This window comes from Crinia signifera, chromosome 1 (genome assembly GCF_055691185.1).
Source record: "Crinia signifera chromosome 1, ASM5569118v1, whole genome shotgun sequence".
NCBI classification, from domain to species: domain Eukaryota; kingdom Metazoa; phylum Chordata; class Amphibia; order Anura; family Myobatrachidae; genus Crinia; species Crinia signifera.
The window spans coordinates 89,473,851-89,492,670 of NC_139217.1; positions in this window are offsets into that span (position 1 = coordinate 89,473,851).

An 18,820-nucleotide genomic window follows, 5' to 3' on the forward strand; every position below is an offset into this window, starting at 1 on the left:
TAGTTCGACAGGTCGTTAGTGCAACAGGTCATTAGTTCGACAATGTCTATGTCGACTGTCAAAAGGTCGACATGGGATTGAATCCCGCATCCCTTTTGTAGACGCACTGGATATTGTATTTGGTAAATTATGGAGCATGCAGCCAATTTATGGACTGAGCAGCAGTAGAAGAAGGTTTTGTGAGGACCATTAGTCTAGGCAGTGTGTACAGCATAGATTATAGGGGTGAATGTGTGTTTTGGAGAGACTAGCAAGGTCATAGCTATTGCAGTAAAAAATGCTGACCTTTTGATTGTTGACCTTTTGGTCATGTAGACCTTTGACCCGTCAACCTTTTGAATGTCGAACTTTTAATTGTCGACCTTTTGACCCTCTTTACCTTTTGACCCTGTCAACCTTTTGCTGTTGACCTACTGTCGACCTATCAATCCATAACCCATATGTTACAGAGCGGTCAGTAAGGTTTACCTGTACACTGTGTGGTGTAGCAAACTTCAGGTCATATTGATGTACTGCCCAAAGCAACCAATCAAATTAATTTTTCTTGTACTTACTATAAAACATCAGCTTGAATCTGATTGGTTGCTATAAGCAAAACCAGTCGTCATCTTTAGAAGGTTTGATAACTCTCCCCCCTTAGTCCCACATGGCTTGGCTCATGGGTCAGTCCGAAAGGGTGATGAAAACATTTCAAAATACCTGTAATGTAATTTCAAAAGTTCTATTTTAAGGATTGCATTCATGAATTGTGATTCTGATTCTTGACATAGAGCTCAGTAAACGTAAACCAGATATAGCTAAACTCGTATTTTTCATACCTGCTTGTAAAATTGCATCTGTTAACAAATGATTCCTTAGAACCGGGTGGGAGACTCCTGAAACAAAGAGAAGAGCTTATCTCCTCTTGTCATCAAGTACCAATTTGTTAGCATGGTCAAGGAGAACATGGGAAAGTGCATCAATAATAATAGACATTTGTAAATTCACGTATCACTTGTTTTGAATACATTAAAGGATATAGTTACATTTCTGCTTTTACACGTTTCTTTCCACTTTGAAATGTGAGAAAGATTTTGGAAGGATTAGATATTCTTAGTTTTATGCCTTCCAATGCAATTTACGGTGATTTTCTTGTTTAACAGTGCTTAATCCTATAATAAGTTAGATTGTGAGATACGCTACGTCCCACTGGGCCGGGATCTGAAGGCCCGAGTGTAAAGCACAATTTTAGCAAGTCACACGGAAATGTAGATGGTAAGTTATTTGAAACAGGATGGAGTAAATTGGTCTAATGTATTCACCTGGGCTTTCTAAAAAGACATTTGACACCCCCTTTTCTACCACACACTATGGAGCTACATTGCATTAGTCACAGTATTTTTAATACCAAAAAAAAAAAAACAATCAAAGTAATTCCAAGATTTGGAATAATATTGTATCATTTTTGAAATACAGAAAAGAGACCTTTTCAAATCAGAAAATAGTTAAATGGCATGGTACGGTGATGCCTGTTCCGTCAGTCCAGCGAGCAGATTTTCTGGTATGAATAACAGTATTTCTGTCTCCTATATCTATGTTCCCTATGATTTAACTTTTTGAATGGACAGCTTTGCTATATACGGACTATACCAGTACATGTGGGACACTTCCAGATTTTAGGGAGTGCCCACAGTCACTTGGAATAGTCACCCTCCCCATCCACATTCTGCTTGTTCCTAGTAAATGGGCAGAACATTGGCTGTGATGTCACCATTCTTGGTAAATAGTGTCCATGTACCCTCACCCCCCCTGATGCCGTGAATGGCAGGGCTCTTCCAGCACTGGCCGCCTGCATCTTCTGGATAGAGGCCAGCAATCATGGCATACTAGTTTTGCAGGCTTTAAATGGGGTAATAGTAACCCATCTATGCCCTCCAGCCTCACTGTGACCTTTCCATATATAAATCCATATAAATATACACATGTTGGAAGTACCCACATGATTATATTGCAGCCTGCAGAAATGCCCAGATGATTGTGCACAAACCAGATACAATGGTGTGTCCATTCATATACAACTACAACTAGCACTATTTGTCAGCATATTGTATCTATAGACTATACAAGCCTGAAGTGGTTGCCTTTGGGTATAACAACAGGCCAAAAGCCATTCTTTAAGCATGACTGCAATTTGCCCCCTGAACTGCCTGCCCGTTCTTTCAGCTGTAGGTTCAAATAGTTATAGTGCGTACACAATCAGTCCCTGTGCGAAGGCAGACTAGCTGCGAACGGACCAGAATAAAACTTTATTCTGGTCCGTTCGCAGCAAGTCTAAGTTCGCACAGGGACTGATTTTTTGTGCGCATTTCTGCGTATGTGAATACGCAGGGTGCAAACATTCTGTTCTCCGGGTGCACGCACCCAACATAGAGGATGGGGGGTGGAGAGGGGTGTGGGGCTCCGGGCAGCCCCATTACCATATGGGAACGCCCCATTAGTTAAATATTCTTGCCGCTGATAACATGATAGCATCAATTCCACTGCATCTCAAAGGTGCCGTTCACGATTGATTTAGAATATAAGCAAATTCAAATTGAAAAATAGACTACATCAAACTGTGTGTACGCCCTATAACTGTGCATAGACTGTGTCATTAACAATATGCAGATAGGCTGTTGCATTAAAATGATGCTCAGTTGGCATTAGTGTGTCTGATATTTTCGAAGAATAGCCTCAACTGTTAACACAAGACATATTAGATTCATTGATTTTGGTTGTTTACCTACTTTCTGCATGTCACCAAGGCTTGATACATCTCCCCTTGTGCCAAAATCAGTAAAGCTCTAAAAATCTGTGAGAGTTCTGGTCATGCAGTGTTCAATCCCCTGAAACACATAGCTTTTCAATTAAGGTGTCACCCCTCAGCACTGGGAATAGTCTATACCCCTTTTAAACCAAAACCCGGGTTTTTGGACCCAGCTTCAACCCGTGGGTGCAACCCGGCGTTTGTTACCTTTTACACCACCGCAACCCCCCACCCGTTGCAGGCGGTTCCTGAGCTGCCGCTTGGAGATGACATCATCTCCAAGCACTGATCGCCGCCTCCGGAACCCAGACTGCTGTGCTGGGGGCAAGCGCAGCACTAAGGTAATCTGCTGGGTTGCCCCTAGCCCCCGTGCACCCCTCAGCCCTCATCCAGGAGGTGAATAGATGCTGCACAAAGGCATCCATTCACCTCCTCTGCTGCCGCCTCTGCTGTCTGCAGAGTATAGCAGATAGCAGCGGAGGCTGTGTGTGCCCCCCCCCCCCGTCCAACCTGTGGACGCTGCGGTCTGCAGGTTGTATGTCCCCCCATTGATGTCAGATGACCCGGCGTACCCATTTATATTGCCCTCTACCCAGGTCCTAGCCGTGTTCTACCCAGGTCAGGACCTGGGTAGAAGTCCCATGTAAAGGGACACTGCGTGACTCATTTACACTGCCGCTGACCCGGGTCTGACCCGCCGATGTCCCGGGTTTTTGTGGCGGTGTAAAAGGGGTATTATATTCGGTACTTGTTTCCTAGCACGGCGCCACTGATTTCAATTGTATGGCATTGGGTCTATCGGATCAGATCGCATCACATGCGACCAGATTGCATGCGATGCGATTAGACCCGATTTTTTTTTGTACAGCCACCCTGATGGCTGATTCCTATGTTAAATGCCCCCCCAGACCCGATTTTTAATTGTAACCCACCCTGATGGGTAATTAGTATGTAAAATGACCCCCCATTGTTAACGCCATGCCACTATCAACGCCAACCTGAAGCGTGGCGAGCGCAGCGAGCCCACGAGGGGCGGCGGTGCGTGTCCTCTGACCTTTTCATACCCCCACTATCCACGTTGGCGTGGAGGCGATTTTACATAGTGTGGCGAGCGCAGTGAGCCACCGAGCCCGAAGCGTGGCGAGCGTAGCGGCTTACTTCACATGTATTCCGTGTCCCCTCGCCATGCTATGGGCTCGGTGGCTCGCTGCGCTGGCCACACTATATAACTTCTACTCCACGCCGAAGTGGATAGTGGGGGTATGAAAAGGTCGGAGTACGCGTACCGCTGCCCCTCGCGGGCTCGCCGCGCTTCGGGTTGGCGTTGATACTGGATTGGCGTTAACTATGGGGGGGCATTTCACATAGTAATTACCCATCAGAGTGGGTGTACAATTAAAAATCGGGTCTGGGGGTGCATTTACCATAAGAATCAATGGCAAATCGAATCGCCTGCCATTGTAATGGCAGGTGATGCGACGCAATTTTAAAATTATATATGAACTGTAAAAACCCTTATATCGGGTCAGATCGGGTCCCATCGCATACCTTAAGTAATGGTATGCGATGGGACCCGACGGGCACCGTGCTAGGAAACAAGCACCTTATATTCTTCTGATAACTGAAAAAGGTACTTATGTAGTATCAGGGCTGCCGATTTTGTGATTGTATGCCTTACCTTAAGGCATACAATCAGATGCGATGCGATGCGATTCGATTCAATGCGATTTTGCATAGGATTCAATGTTAAGAAGGTCCTGTTCATTTCCCCACTATCCAAGTGGGCATAGAGTTGATTTTATATAGCGTGGCGAGCGCAGCGAGCCACCGAGCCCGAAGCATGGCGAGCTAAGCGAGCCCCGCGAGGGGACGCATATTTCTTAAAAAGTATTCTGTGTCCCCTCGCGGGGCACGCTACGCTCGCCACGCTTCGGGCTCGGTGGCTCGCTACGCTCGCCACAGGTTTATATCCAACTCCATGCCCACTTGGATAGTGGGGAAAGGAAAAGGACCCCTTTTTCCCATTGAATTCTATGTTAAAATGGACTCAGACCATTTTAACATTGAATCCTATGGAAAAATCTTGACCATCGCATACGATTTGGTCGCATGCGATGCGATCCGATCCGATTTCTAAATCCGACGCCCAGATACTACATAAGTACCCTGAAAACACTATAGAGAAGGTTTGCTGAAAAAAACTTTAGTAAAAATAAATGATACATTTTCTGATTTCCTCAGAAGCATAGCAACCTTTCTGCTTGTCCACTAGTATTTAAATCAGTCAGATCGTTCTTATATCATCAATTAAAGCACAGCTCTTCAAATGTGAAGCAACATTAGAAGAAATGGTAAAATGCAAGAAGGGCGTAGCCATGACTTTTAGAAACATTTTTAAGGGGCCCCTGTTCCAATGCTTCTAGAGAGAGACACCCCTTTTTATGCCCCATAATTGTGCACTAATACATTTTTTAAACCATAGTATAGAGACTTGTATAACAGTAGGCCCTAGTTGTGCCCTAGTTTATGAACCATAGATGTGCCCTAGTTTACATCATGTCACATTGTACAACTGCCAGTACACATTATGCAACACAGTGCCCCCAATTCACATTATGCAATACAGTCTCATAATGTGAATAATTTGAATTGGTCCTGGACTTCCACCCCATGGCACCCCTGCTAGTGCACCAAGGCACCCAGGGTACCACTGCACCCACCTTAGGAACCACTGAACTAGACACTGAAGTAGCATTTGCATATGGAAAAGACGTATTTATAACTTTCAGCATGAATATTCAAAAAAAAAGTTTCTAATATGGCTTAATAAAGTGTATGGCTTTGTATGGGTTTGTATGGCTTTGCCTTCTGAGGGGAGATGAAGCTTGCCTCACAATCTCTAAGACAAATTAGGAATGTAGAAAGCTTTCTTTCATAACAAAACAATGATTATCGCAGGTAACAAGACCTCACATTAATCAGTGTTTTTCAAAGGAAAGGCCTCGGCCTGTATCCTCTGTCTGCCTTACTGCTTGGTAGTTTTTACAGACTCTTTCAATGTGACAGAATTCCTTCTCTTTGCCCTGCATTCTCTCAGAACATGTTTCCCTTTTCAGAAAGCCTTTCGCATTGATCAAAACCTTCTAGAAAGTGACTGTAGAAATCTGAACTTATAATGATGGTCTTTTATTTTTCCTAACAATGAACAATGCCCCTCTTAATACTAATGGCAACAGTACATAGAGGTTACAACATAAAGAAATCAGGGGAGAGTTCGGACCAAACGAGAGGAAAAAATCCATTATCGCAAGACACTCCGTATCATGTCATCAGCAGAAGCCTGTTTTCTGCCGCCAAGTTTTTGCTGTCTCTTGATGAAAATATTGAAGTGCTCTAAAAACGCATTGTTAGATTCCCATAGATAAGGGCTGAGGTACGTTTCTCTTCTCAGTGGAGAGATTGGGAGACAATAAAATGGACAAAGGAGGCATTTTCATGGATGTACAAAAACTAAATTCATTTATTGCCTTTATAGTTTTGACTATTTGTTTTGTAAATGTTGCTAAACTATGGATGAGCATTTTTATGAACACTGGCCAGCAGCAGTTCTATGTCAGTGGGTGGGATTCTCTAATAACCGCGGCCGCACATCGCCTGCATTCGCATTGTTAATAATCGCATATGCACTAACATATGCTATTATTAATGCAAAGGACAGCCCTTGCGTTAAGAGCTGTCCTTTGTGTTGTGGCCGACGATGTGCAGGGGGTCCCCTCTCCCTCCCTAGACCCTTAGATGGCTGCCAGGGCTCCGCTTCATTCTCCCTGCACCCGGAAGCAGTGCAAGGACGGGCGCGTGGGGCAGCGGGGGATGCAAAGGGAAGGCTTCTATGGGGTTACGGCATCTAGAACTGGCATAACCCCTGCAGCAAAGCCCAGGGGGGTGGTAAAAACCCTGAAATGTTTTTTTCACGGCAATTTTTGTTTGTTGCATCTCGTCCAGAGTCTGTAAAAGCACTTACTGTAGTTTTGCTTATATTAAGCACGTAGTAAATAAACCATAACTACAGTATGTCAGTTTTAAAATCACTCATCTAGCTTGCAGCCATAAATTCACATGTTTTGTGATAGCTGAATAGTTCTAATACGCCTGGTACCAAATTGAAGGGCATATTTTTATCCCTAATTGTTTACAGCCATTTGTATGACCCATAGCTACATTAAGGTGACCATATACTGGGGGCGATATTGCATACAATTATTCGATTTCGACATCTCATGATAAATCGCATGATTGTATGCACACGCTGGTCGAATATCGCAAACCAAGATGTTATGTGCTGCACATAATATTTATCATGTGATTTTAAACACATGCAAATTATCGCAATGCGATGTGCGATCTGCCAGTTTATATACCCCCAGATAGCCCAGCTCTCATTACATCACCTGATTTCAGGTCACATGGGGCATGAGATTTATTGCATGGTTTAATGCACATTGAATGAGGGGAAAAAGCACTTCAGATACGATTTATCGCACAGTAAGCTTCAAGGGAAATCGAAGCGCGATTTTGCATTGCATCCAATCGCCTATGGACACCATAACAGTTTGGCATTCTATGGACTAATATTATTATACTTCTTTAATATGGCGCCACAAGGGTTCTGCAGCGCCTAACAGAGTACATAAACATATGAGCAAAACAAGAAAACACTGCTGCATCAGCGGTCATAACAATCAAGGAAACAGCAGGGTGGTAGTGCAGCAAATAAGGGTGCTGTTGTAGGGAGTATGGTGTTAATATTAATCTCAGTAAGAGAAGTAAAGCCTTTCAGAGGAGAGGGCCCTGCTTGTGAGATCTTACATTCTAAAGCACAGGGGCATACAGCAGGGTTGCCTACCGAAAATCGGGTCACCCTCCTGGCCCCCCGGAAAGGTGGGCAACCCTCCCGGATTCTGTGGGACCCCCCCCCCCCCTAATTGCGGCTTCCCCCACCCCCGCCGCAGCGTTTAAATTTCCATTTCTGTTGATCTCCGGTGAGGGGGCGGGGCCAAAGTGTCATAATCACGTCTTTTAGCCCCGCCCCCTCCGTAGAGATAGTCAAATTGGGGCACTTTCCTTCATGGGGCGGGGCTTAATGATGTCACGTTTAAGCCCCGCCCCCCGAATGGCTGCTGAAAGTCTCCTCTTCGGGCTTCTCCCGGAGAGGAGCTTTCTAAAGTCGGCAACCCTGGCATACAGAGAGAAGTGTCGCAGATGAGCTAGACAGCATGTAACAATGAGTTAGGAAGAGAGACTGCTGGGTTTGGTGAAGAAGGGGGTCCTGAGCAAACCCGTTTAAAGTTTTGTAGAGAGGCAAAGAGTCTGATAGGGATAGAAATCCAGAGATAGGATGGGGGGGGGGGGGGGGGGAGAGAGGACGTAATCAGTAGGCAGGAAAGGCTGGCCATAACACACCACACATTGGGACTAATTCGGTAAAACCCACAGATTACCAAAAACTGCAGATAGTGATTTTTGGGAATCTGTGCACGAGTCCCAAACCCGTATCTTGCCCAGGGCACTATGAGGTCTAAATCAGCTTTTGCTCTGTAGACTGTATCATGCGAGTCTTCACATTTCACCTAGGATTCTGGCTGTAGTATTTGGCCTCATTGTCCTCTGTAAGAGAATACTATATTGTCAGCTGATTGGTTTGATCTCACCTGTAATGCTTGCTCATGTATTATATATTTTGGCTCTTAATAAATTACATATTTACATGGTTTGATGCAATCTGTAATTTCAAATATTGTCATTATGAGATCTTTCATTTACCGGAAAGTCTAATAGGCTGGAAATACACTTTTACGATTTGGGCCCTTTTCACCTGATTCCGATTGATCAGTTTGAGAAATCAGGTGAAAAGTGGCCAAATTAATGGGGCCGATTCCAGCTTACCCAGAGTGAATTGAATTTGGCCCTTGCCCCTATAGTCAGGTTTTGCTCATGTGCATTTCTGTGCAACCGCAAACCCCGACTGTGAATGGCCTCTGCGATTTACAATGTCGCCGGCTGTTTGCAGCAGGGATGGGGGGGGGGGGGGTAATCAAGGGTGATATGGGGGCAGGTGGGATGGTGGCGGCCAACAGACATGGTCCAACCAGAATCAGGGCCAATGTGCCTAACCTCAGATTCTAATCAAATGTGCCGTCTCGTGCACATCGGATTGGATCCAGAGATGCTGGGGGTCACATATATCATATACTAAAGAAACATATGTCATATACTAAAGAAACGCATACATTGTATCATATGCGGTCCAGCCGCCTGCAGTTGTCGAGGTATGGCATGTGAGGCTGCGTGTGATACTTCAGATTAGTGTATAGTTTCAAGTTCTATAACGGCGATTTTCAACCTTTTTACCTTGCAGCAGGGCTATTTTTCAGTAGGCTCCAGCAGGAACTGAGGCCCTTATTCTAGTTCACTCTTTCTGACAAAATATTTCTTAGATGGACAAAACCATGTGCACTGCAGGTGAGGCAGGTGTAAAACCACACCCAAATCTAATTATTTCTGCATAAGTAACACCTGCCTCACCTGCAGTGCACATGGTTTTGTCCATCTAAGAAATATTTTGTCAGAAAGAGTGAACTAGAATAAGGGCCTCAGTTCCTGCTGGAGCCTACTGAAAAATAGCCCTGCCTTGTAGCACACTAAATAAGATTTTAAAATTGCCAAGGCACACCATGAGATCCCCACAGGGCAAAACACATTGGGCCCCATTAAAAAAAAAAAAAAAAAAAAACCTAATAACCCCCCATAGAAAAAAAACAAATCACACTGGTCCCCACAGGTAACAAAAATAAAATACATTGGCCCTTTACATGAAAAGAAGAGACCAGAAAATAACAGTTGAACTGGTGGTGGCTGTAAACTGGTTTGGGCATCTCTAGATCTGGGGAAACACTTGAGAACAGCTCAAGGCACACTAGTGTGCCACGAAAAAAAGAGAGCCAGTAGGCGCCTTCTGTACACTAAAAATGTTTTAATCAACAATAAACATACAAGTATCACAGTTCACAAACACATAACATATACCTATGCATGCATGCAAAAAAGATAAAAACTTTAATATGGTATTCCTCTAAAAGGTATACTTCAATGCAATTGCAAAAGATTAAAAGATATGTAATGAAAAAATAAAATAAAAAGTCTGCATCAGATAATTACCGAATCCTGATTGGATGGTGTGGATGCCAGTAATTATAATCCCACCAAAGGACCAGAGCTAGGCAAGATGTTAGTGTCCAGAGTTGTAATACTGAGCAATTTGTAATCCAAGGTAAGTAGACCACTTGCTTAGCACTCTCTGTTGTGTGCCCGATATTAATTGGTGGCGTCCGTACTGTGGGATACAGCACTATCTCCTGCGGGGTTGACACGTCAGTGTTGTTGGTGTTCAATGCTGGGTAGTTGTCATTCCAGCAGACCCAATACTCGTGTATGCGAGTAGACTGAATCCCCTGGTGTTACCTTCTCACTGTAGTGAGCTTGCGCCCAGTTGTGCTGTGTCGGCGTTACCGCACTATCCTCTGTGTGTGCGGCCGGCAATAGTAGAACACGCCGCAGTGACTGAAGGTGCCTATCTCGGGGATCAGATCCTCGCGGGTATGCGTAGCCGGGGACCGGTGGTTAGATGTCGGTCATATGGCGCTACTGTGTCCCTTGGGTGTCTGGCTGCAGTGTCCACAATTGACTCCTCACGAAAACGCGTTTCGTCGCGCTCAGGCGGCTTTTTCTGGGGGTCACATATGTCATATACTAAAGAAACATATGTCATATACTAAAGAAACGCATACATTGTATCATATGCGGTCCAGCCGCCTGCAGTTGTCGAGGTATGGCATGTGAGGCTGCGTGTGATACCTCAGATTAGTGTATAGTTTCAAGTTCTATAACGGCGATTTTCAACCTTTTTACCTTGCAGCAGGGCTATTTTTCAGTAGGCTCCAGCAGGAACTGAGGCCCTTATTCTAGTTCACTCTTTCAGACAAAATATTTCTTAGATGGACAAAACCATTTGCACTGCAGGTGAGGCAGGTGTAAAACCACACCCAAATCTAATTATCTCTGCACAAGTAACACCTGCCTCACCTGCAGTGCACATGGTTTTGTCCATCTAAGAAATATTTTGTCAGAAAGAGTGAACTAGAATAAGGGCCTTAGTTCCTGCTGGAGCCTACTGAAAAATAGCCCTGCCTTGTAGTACACTAAATAAGATTTTTAAATTGCCAAGGCACACCATGAGATCCCCACAGGGCAAAACACATTGGGCCCCATAGAAAAAAAAAAAAAAAAACCTAATAACCCCCCATAGAAAAAAACAAATCACACTGGTCCCCACAGGTAACAAAAATAAAATACATTGGCCCTTTACATGAAAAGAAGAGACCAGAAAATAACAGTTCAACTGGTGGTGGCTGTAAACTGGTTTGGGCATCTCTAGATCTGGGGAAACACTTGAGAACAGCTCAAGGCACACTAGTGTGCCACGGCACAGTGGTTGAAAAACACTGTTCTATACAGTACCTGCTTTGCGAGAAGACAATTCAAGCTAATACATATCCTATAAAAAGCATTTTGTATTCTCTTAATACTTAGAAAAATGACTGGTCTGTAAACATAATGACATAGTTTAAAAAAAAAATAGCTTAAAAATAGTGATAGAAAAACAAATTGGAAAGTTTGTAATCATCTACTCCCTCTAGTGGCATGCCAGCAAAAGGCATTGGCAATAATTTCAGTGAACATAAAAAAGAAATCAGTACAAGCCAAACTGATGCATGTGTTTAGGTGTTTCATTTTTTTTTAAATAGTTTTTATTAAGGATTGAGCATATTGAATATACATACATCCATGACAATTGGACAATACATTATGTAAACATCACATAACTTTTCGCAGATAGAAAACAGGTATTAATAACGGCAAGTAACCGCTGGAATAATATGTACTTGGATGGGCACAACTGGAGGACCACAAACAATCAAGAGCTAGAATCATTCACTGGAAGGTCAATTGGGTCGTCAGCTAAAAGTTTACGAGTTTCATACCACTGAAGGAAACGAAAGCATTTATGGATCTGCCTTTTGAGGTCACTTGATAATGAATCAATAAAACTATCCCATATTTTCCCATTCCATGTGAAACATGTGAAATAGTTTTGCCCTAAATAACTAGATGGTAGGGGGTGCCGTGTGGATCCACTACATTTGGGAGCTACTGCTGAGATAATAAGCATCATTTCCTACTATTCTGTGGGATTGTAGTATTGGGAGGAAAAATCCCCATTCTGCCGTCAACGGGAGGTGACTTAAAAGATATATCATGGAAAACCCCTGTGCATGTTTCCAGAAACGCTTTATATGTGGGCCTGCCCACATAGAAAGCTTAAATGTAGTGCTTGGGCCACCGCATTTTGGGCAGATAGTGGTATTGTAGATGCCAATGGCGTAAGTTCGTCCCAGGTGCCCGGAGGCAAGAAATATGTTTATAAATATAAGTATGCACATATGTATGTATGTATATTATGTTTAAAATTAAAGATGTGTGAAGTCTATGGTCTTGCTAGGAGGGGGAGCCAGCCACAGAAGTGATATTGAAGGCTTTCAGCACATGCGACTGGTGGGCCCACCAGGGCCGGCGCCACCACTAGGCAAATTTAGGCATTTGCCTAGGGCGCCGGCCACTGGAGGGCGGTATTTCGCCCCCCCTTGCTGCCCAGGTACCTGTCCTGCGGCGTATATGTGCGTAAAAGCTGGCGGCGGCGGCAGCGGGGGGTCCCTGCAGTCAATAAGAAATAACGAGCGATATCCGCCGGGCTATGCGGAAGCGCTTCTGTTTTGGAATCACTGGCCGCACGCTGATTGGCTGAGATTCAGCCAATCAGCGTGCGCCCAGTGTTTCCAAAACAGAAGCGCTTCCGCATAGCCCGGCGGATAGCGCTCGTTATTTCTTATTGACTGCAGGGACCCCCCGCTGCCACTGCCGCCGCCGCCAGCTTCACAGTGCCGCAGGACAGGTACCCGGGCGGCAGACACCGGGGCGCCCCCACCCCGACTTGCCTGGGGCGCTCTGGTGCCTTGCACCGGCCCTGGGGCCCACGCATCATGGCGGGGGACTAATTCGACGTGCTTAAAAGCCTTCGATTCATTGCACAGATGCTGTTCAAATTGAAGGATTGTATGCAATATCGTCCTAGTGTACACAGTGCCTACAGTGCCTGATGTCATAACTGTGTTACATGTGTAAAAATGAATGTGCCTTGGTGCCCCCTAAAACTGTATGTGGTCTCTAGAACAGAATTATAGACCAAAGATAATGCTTAGGTTAGGACAAGAGCATAGGTGCCGATTTATGTTTTTGCTGGTGGGTGCTCAAGCCAAAAATATAGAGGAGTGGCTTCATGGGGAAGGGGTGTGGCCACAAAATAATACCAATTTATATTACGGAGCACAGTTGTCTCGTAAATCCAAATTACAGCAACAGAGTTCCACATACATAAATGCCCCCACAGTGCAGGTGCTCAAGTATATGTGCCGCGCAGGTGCATACCTCCCAACCGATTTCAGCGGGACAGTCCCGATTATCAGGGCCTGTCCCGCTGTCCCTCCCGCGGCAGGCAGTGTCCCTCAGTGAGGGGGGGCTGTTGGGAGTCCCCCCTGTCGGCTGCTAAGCAGCGGGGAATAGACGCTGTGGGCATGGCTAGAGGCTCACAGAGCCTCCGGGTCATGCCCACATAGCGGCAAAATGGGGGCATGGCCTCGTGGGAGAGCCGCGGGCATAGGCCACGCCCCGGAATTAGGCCACGCCCCCGGGAATTCAGTGTCCCGGCTCAGGCACGTCAAAAGTCGGGAGGTATGCCGGTGTCCCCAGCCTGTCTCCTTCTCTGGGGGGGGGGGGGGGGGGCGCGCTAAGAGGCAGGTCGGCTTGGGGTGAGTACCCCCTGGGCTCCCCCTTTATCCATGTCTGGAGCGCAGCCACAGCCAGTGTTATAGACACAGATAGCGCTGGCTTTCATCTCAACTCACCAACAGGGGAAGTCAACTAAGCTCAGCCCGGCTACTGCCTGTCACTGCTCCGCATCAGGTGGTTTGCTAAAGGAAGCCACCTGACGCGGAAGCACTGACAGCCGTACAGTCAGGCAGTAGCCGGGCTGAGTTTTGATGACTTCCACTGTGGGTAAGCTGCCTGCTGCTGTGATGAAAGCCAGCGCTAGCTCAGTGTCTAGTAGTATAACACTGACTGGCTGCGCTGGGTTCAAGGGACAGAATGGGGCGTTCTTGTGGCTGCAGGCATCCACAACATTAATTGAAATCCCCTGTGTGCACCAATGCGAGGTGCCGCCGTCCGGAGCACAAGCTCCGCCGGCACCACCTTAGCTACGCCTCTGCTACTGGCGATCGGGATGCATGGAAACAAAAAGATGCAATGCTGGTTCTGCCACAAGCAAACCTTGATTTGCCCTAGTCAGGGTCTCGCGCCGCCATCTTCACTCCAATCTCGGAGAAGGGTAGGGAAGGGTGTGCTGCTGCTGTGTGTGGTCTCTGCTGGGGCCCGTGCTGCTGTGTACTGCTCAGTGATCAAGACATCACCATTGCAAGGATGACTGGTGCTGTGTTCTGTCTCTCCTTTGTGCTGGGGCCTGCCTCTGCTGAGTCTGCTCCTGTATAGTCAGTCACAGTGTGATAATCCACTGGTGCTGCTAGTGCCACTGCCTGCCCTGCACTGCCTAGTGTCTGCTGCAGTCTGCTCTCTGATGTTGCCACTGGCTAGTGCCTACCAGTACCTTTTGCAGTATATAATTCCAGTGTGCTGTTGCCCTTGGCTACCAGTTCCTATCACAGTATATAATTCCAGTTTGCTGTTGCCACTGGCAGTGGCTACCAGTATTTTATTTATTGCAGTATATAATTCTAGTCTGCTGTTGCCACTGGCTACCAGTATTTATCGCAGTATATAATTCCAGTCTGCTGTTGCTGCTGGCTACCAGTATTATTTATCACAGTATATAAAAATCCAGTCTGCTGTTTCCACTGGCTACAAGTATTTATCGCAGTATATAATTCCAGTCTGTTGCCACTGGCTACCAGTATTTATTGCAGTATATAATTCCAATCTCCTGTTTCCACTGGCTACCAGTACTATCAGTCCAGGGGTGCCCACATGTGTGCTGTATCCATCCAGGGGTGCCCACATGTGTGCTGTATTTGTCCAGGGGTGCCCCCATGTGTCCTGTATCAGTCCTGGGGTGCCCGCATGTGTGCCGTATAATTCCAGGGGTGCCCCATGTGTCCCATATCAGACCAGGGGAGCTGCCCTTTTTTTTAATGAAAATAAATTTAAGGTGTTTTTTTTTTTTTACTGCAAGGGCTGTTAAATGCGCTGTAGTCCAGGGGTGAGCCAAGAGTGCTGTATAATTCATGGGGTGTTGCTAAGTAAGGTGTGCTGCTCTTTTTTATAATTAAAAGAATACACATTTTTATTTTTACTGCACAAATTTGTCTGCCGTATAATTCCATGCCTGCCGCCATGTGTGCCGTAACAGTCCAGGGGTGCCGCCATCTGTGCCGTATAATTCCATGTGTGCTGTATCAGGTCAGGGGTGCCACCATCTGTGCCGTATAATTCCTGGGGTGCTGCCAAGTGTGCTGTATTAGTCCAGGGGTGATGCTAAGCGTGCCATATCAGTCCAGGGGAGATGCTAGGTGTGCCGTATCAGTCCAGGGGTGATGCTAGGTGTGCCGTATCAGACTAGGGGGGATGCTAAGTGTGCCATATCAGTCCAGGGGTGATGCTAAATGTGCTGTATCAGTCCAGGGGTGATGCTGTGTGCCATATCAGTCCAGGGGTGATGCTGTGTGCCGTATCAGTCCAGGGGTGCTATTAAGTGTGCCATATCAGTCCAGGGGTGATGCTAAATGTGCTGTATCAGTCCAGGGGTGATGCTACCTGTGCCATATCAGTCCAGGGGTAATTCTAGGTGTGCAGTATCAGCCTAGAGGGTATGCTAAGTGTGCCATATCAGTCTAGTGTTTGTGCCGCACACTTGTGTGGCTTATCATAGTTATCCAGCTACCTCGGTGCAACCTTTTGCCCTAAAAACAATATTGTAAGGTGTGAGCTGTTCAGAATAGACTGTAAATGAGTGGAAATTAATGTTATTGAGGTTAATATAGCGTAGGAGCAAAACAAATAAAAAATTCTGCGATTTTAGCAGTTTTTATGCTTTTTTAACAAAAAAAAAATCAGAACCCAAAACCCAAGAAATCCCAACACAAAACACTTAGGAGGTGTTTTGGCAAAACCCATTAGAACCCAAAACCTCAAGGTAATCAGAACCCAAACCCAAAACCCGAAAAGTGGCCGGTGCACATCTCTAGTTTAAATGTTTCAAATTTTGCTTAGAAACACTTAAAGTTATATTTCTAAGTACTGGAATGTATTGTTTATATGTCTATGCCACCCATGCCCCCACCAGTAGCGCACGCAGGGGGGGTTTCTGAGTACCCAGAAACCCCCCCAGGAGTCTAAGGGCCCTCAGCTGAAAGCTGAGGGTCCCCTCTTTCCATGGGTATAAGTATTGTAAAAATCGGCCCTTGGGAACCGGAGATATCTGACTTCAAAACAGTGGTCCCCATCCAAGCCTGTTAATTAATTTCCAGTCAGATATTTCAGGTTCTGTCTGACAGAGTTTTTCTGATGATATATTCCAAAATCTGGGACTCTCCCTCTTTGATGGACACTAGTAGCTTGTCTCTACTGTTCCCAGAACTAGAGATATCAGCCTTCCAGCAGCTGGTTACTGCTCCAGCTCCACACACCTGGTATGTTGTTTTATATATTCGTTGGCAGATTGCTCTGCCCCCTGAACTCTGACCCCCTAGTCCCCACTACCATTTGGTAGGTGGGATTCTCTAGTTTATAATTCCATTCAAATCTAAGCAATCTATTTCCAGGAACTGGAAATATCTGCAGTCAAGCAAGCTGTCCTCCCACCAGAAAAATTATGAATAATAAGCCCACTTCACTATACACCCCTCCTCTGCATATTAAACATCCTCTACAACCCTGGAAGTTATGTATCAGGACCCCTTCATTCAGCCCAATGCCCCCTTCTCCCACCCTATCTCCCACCATCTGTGCAGTAAAGGGGTAATTAGTGGAAATTACTGATCCAGGCCCTACATGCTGAGCTGTTGATATAATACCCCCTAACACCCGCCGGACATCAAAGCTTCCCCCACCCCTACCGCTGGAGGATCGGTAGGGGCCCAATACATTGCTATGCGCATTGGTCTACACTGCTGTTGACGCCCCTGTATGTATGTATGTATGTATGTATGTGTATGTATGTATATATATACAAAGCAGGGTCCCAGGAGAATCCAAGAACAGACACGGCACTGCAGCTTCTTGATGAAAAAACAAACTTTGTTTATTTGCCTCGACGGGCCGTTTCGGGGCATACACCCCTTTCTCAGGAGAATGCAAATAGTACAAAGTATACATGCATCATACAGCGTTTAAAAAGGAACATTTGGCGCCACACTCACCTCATTACCTACAGAGTCCACTCCCAGCCCACCGCAGATGACACGCGCGCCCAGCAGTGATGTATCTGGCTCACATCCATCTACGTCACGGCCATAGCAACGCGTCTCAACCCACGGTAGTCATGGTAATGGACGCCGCTACCTAACACCGCCATAGGACAGCACACGGAGTACCCGCCACGGGAGGGCATACACGGAGTCTCTCACTCTGCCGCGCACGCCGCCCCGTCACGGACATCCATGAGCCATCCACCAACACCACAGCCAAGCCCCCGAGTCGTCCCCCCAGAGACCTCACACGCCTCAGCAGGGACTCACCGCGGGCATGGCAGGCAGTTGGCCACAGCGATGTCGGTATTGGCAACCAGGAGGGTGCCGCGCCGACAATCCCACAAATACATAACCATCTTTACAATATTGCACCATGTAAGTATCACAAATACTGTATTCAATAATTGTAACGTGTATGGAAACTTTTACACCTGAAGGAAAACTGGGGAATAGGGCTACTGGAGAAACCCCCCCCCCAAAAAAACGACACTCAGCAGCCACCCCATGGGTGTGTTGGAAGAGCTGCCAATTATTTATAAATGATAACCGTTATATCCAACTCATTGATAATTTAATAACTCAAAGGCTTAAACCAGGACAATGCCAGGTACGTCAGTCAGTTATACATAATGTGTGCTGTTAGTGGTTATATTGTATTCTTGTTATGTAATACGATCCACAAAAAATTCCTAGTGTGCACAAGCACACATGGCCAATAAAGTTGATTCTGATTCTGATACATAGATCTTTTAATAATTATGCTAGGACACTACCAGTAGATGGGTGATGGGGCTTCATAGCACATTCCTGACAGGGGGCCCAATACATTGCTATGCGCAGGGGTCTACACTGCTGTTGACGCCCCTGTATGTATGTATGAATGTATGTATGTATGTATGTATGTGTATGTATATATATATATATATATATATATATATTTTTTTTTTATTATTAATATTATTTATATACATTTGGTCTATCTATAATACTTTAACTGACCCGGCATATACTGGGTCACCTAAGTGTCCATCTCCGTGCTTTGCTCCGCCCCTCTGGAAACCCCCTTCTGAAAATCCTGCGTTTGCCACTGGTCGCATATTATTATGGTTATTATACTTTATTTATATGGCACCACAAAGGATCCCCCGGGCCCAATTACAGAGTACATATACGAATGAGGGAAACAGTGACCTACAGCTGAATACAATAGAGGACAAGTACAGGGCACATGACTATAGCTACATCCGCAGGGTATCAGCGTGGTAGAAAACCACAGGGTTTGGTGCTATCAAAGATGGCTTAAGTAAAGGCCCCCATGCACTATGCAAATTCTCTGAAGGGAGAAGTCGCACCTGATCCCCCGCCGAATGTCCAACCTCCGACT